The sequence below is a fragment of the Tamandua tetradactyla genome, chromosome 5 (assembly GCF_023851605.1).
Source record: "Tamandua tetradactyla isolate mTamTet1 chromosome 5, mTamTet1.pri, whole genome shotgun sequence".
Lineage (NCBI taxonomy): Eukaryota > Metazoa > Chordata > Mammalia > Pilosa > Myrmecophagidae > Tamandua > Tamandua tetradactyla.
Genome location: NC_135331.1, coordinates 75,264,511 through 75,267,543, shown reverse-complemented (window position 1 = coordinate 75,267,543; position 3,033 = coordinate 75,264,511). Strand labels below are relative to the sequence as shown.

At 47.1% G+C, this 3,033-nt stretch overlaps 1 pseudogene; it reads right to left on the bottom strand.

Annotated features, from left to right (window-relative positions):
* Nucleotides 1-541: 541 nt before the first annotated feature.
* LOC143682525 (small ribosomal subunit protein uS12m pseudogene) lies at nt 542-1,502 on the bottom strand (annotated as a pseudogene).
* Between the last annotated feature and the right edge of the window lie 1,531 nt (nt 1,503-3,033).

Genomic DNA, 3,033 nt, shown 5'->3' with positions numbered 1-3,033 from the left:
AGGACTGTGGCCCTGGGGATGAGTGTACACCATGCTCCCTGCCATGAACTTCAGGTGGTAGCATTAGTTTCCCTGAGGCATCCACCATGCCTAGGGTTGGGGAACTGGAGAGCAGCGCGGACACCATCTAAGGATGCTGGGAGTGCTCTTCCTAGCCCGCCAAGGCTGTGTGACTGTTGACCTGGCTTGCTTCCTGCCCACAGGCACTCCCTCCATTTTCCCATTTCCAGGCCAACCTCCTGCATGAATTATCATAGTAGCCCACTCCAGTGATCACCCAACTTCCATCGGGTCCCTTCTCCTGCAAGTGGGAAAAGAGAACATCGTGGGGACGAGATACCAGGAGCGGAAAAAGTTGACCTCAGCAGCTCTCTCCACCATTAGTCAATTGCTGAATCAATTTAATGGATTATGACCAGTGACATTGTTCATGAAATAGGATAGAAAATGTCAGTACTATCAGCACACACACCGTGTGTTCCAGTTTGCTAGCTGCCAGAATGCAATGCACTGGAAACAGAATGGCTTTTTTTTTTTTTTTTTTGCACATAGATCATCAAATTTAATCTCCAAGAAGCCAAACAAAGGGGGTATTATGGGTATGGCCAATTTCCAGGAGAGGAAACTGAGGCACAGAGGGGATGCCAGTTGTCAAGGCCACAAGGAGAACACATACATCCATTCACATCACAACCGCCCCAGGTCTGTGTTTATTACAACCCTTTCCCAGCAGACAGCAGTGCAGTGTCTTGTACCTCACGCCAATGCTCTATATTAGCTGAGAGCTTGACAGGAGGGACACCTTTATCTAATTCACACCCAGGACCCTATGGGCTTATGATGGTCCAGTTGGAAGAGGTGGAGCCAAGATTTGAATTCAGGATCAAGGGCAGGGGACTGGGGGTGGGAGTGGAGCCTTAGAGTCCAAATAGCTTTCCAAAGACCTGGCTGGCAGAGGAAGGTTTTTGTTCTGCAGGGGGACACCCAGTCCACCGTGCCTCTGGAGGTCACTTCTTCTTCTGCACATGGCCACAGTCATATCAGCCACGCACAATAGTGAGTTTGACGCCGGGCAAGTCCTGGGTGCGGCCACCCTGCACCAGGACAACATGGTGCTCCTGCAGGCTATGACCCTCTCCAGGAATGAAGCAGACGACCTCACGGCCTGTGCTGAGCCGCACCCGGCAGCACTTGCGGTTCGCCGAGTTGGGCTTCTTGGGCTTGCGGATGAATGTGCGCAGAACGACGCCCTTCAGCTGCGGCCGGCCCTCCGTGGGGCCCAGTTTCAGGGGTGGTCGCTTGGGAGGCCCCTGGCGGTGCATCTGGTTCAGGGTGGCCATGGGGCGAGTGGTCCGGAGCTGAGGGGCTAGAGCTAGGCCACATCTCAGGAACGTATTAAGGCCACGGAGAAGTTCGGACCACGACATTCCGCCGCCTGCAGCTCCCCCAGCAGGGTCCGCAGACACGCGGAAACCCGCCTCCAGCCGCTTCCGTAGGTTAGCCGGCAGAGATCCAGAATGGCTTTTTAAAAGGGGAATTTAACAAGTTGCTACTTTACAGTTCTAAGGCTGAGAAAATGTCCCAACCAAAGCAAGTCTATAGAAGTGTCCAATCTAAGGCATCTGGGGAAAGATATCTTGGTTCAAGAAGGTCGATGAAGTTCAGGATTTATCTCTCAAGTGGAAAGGTACCTGATGAACATGGTGACATCTGCTAGCTTTCCCTCCAGTTTTTTTGTTTCATGAAACTCCCTGGGAGGTGTTTTCCTTCATCTCAAAAGGTCTCTCTGGCTGCTGGACTCTGACTCATGGATCTGGCATGGGTCTGTGGCTCTCTCCTTGTACTCAAAAGGAACTCTCTTGAAATGTCTCCTCTTTTATAGGGAGAGGAGACACACCAAATCTCAGTCAGTACACTTCTCTCTGTTTGAAAATATTCATAGGAAACTATTTAATAATAAGAAAGTGCTTGGTAAACATGAAATCAGAGCAAGGGGAACTGGTTAGAGGAACTCACCTGTTGGTTCTCCAAGCAGTCAGAGCCTGCAGCTGCAGCACAGCCCCAAAGGCATATGTTGTCATGCAGGACCCCTGGCTTTTTCTGGCCTCCTGAGCTCACCACACTCCTGCCAACAAGTTTGTTCCTCTGACTATGAAGTGTGGTCAGTACGGTTTACATTTCCAGGTTCCACTGTGCTACACTGAGACCATACGCAAGCCTTGCAGGTGTCAAAGTGTGGCCATGTATGTCCAGGCCACCCAGTCCCTTCTGTTGTTACTACAGACGGTCAGTCTGGACCATCCCTGGAGAACTTTCCCTCTCCATCCCCAGAGGGGTATCACAATAGGAAGTCCTGAGGTGCTTTAACTTCATCCCCAGACACAAATGCAAAGTTGAGAAGGAGATCATAAGAGCTGGCCTCTCACCAAGCTCAGCATCTTCTTTTAGTTTGAATTGGTTCTTGTGCAGTGGGTTGCTCTAAGTATTATTTTAGTCATATTCTTGATGATTTTCTATATAAATAATGCTTTAATAATTTGAACATGTGCCCTGGGAGAGTTTTGCAATTGGAGCAATTTTAAACAACAAAAAAGAAACACTACAACAAAGCATAAGTTAATAGGTAGCTTTAAAGACTTGTGCAATTAGTTACGGGCTTAAGAATGCAGCTGAGTATCATTCCGTCCAGTCACAAGTCGTGTATGCTTTGTGGACATCATTTTTAGAATAAATTCATTGCATTTTCATTTCCATGTCTTTGGTACTGACAAAGTCCTCTGCTTCAAGAATTTTGATTATTGATATGTTAACCATAATTTTCAAATAAAAAATTGGACACGATTTCTAAGATTAAATTTCATTTGATTTTGTGATTGTTTATCAAGTATCTCACAGGGGTACCCCCCCAAAAAAAATCAAATGTTTTTGCATTTATTTTTTATTTTAAAAGAAAAATAAACTGACCTTCTGAAATAATTTCAAACTTATTTTAAATTACCTAACTACACTCAATAACACATGGAAGGATTCACT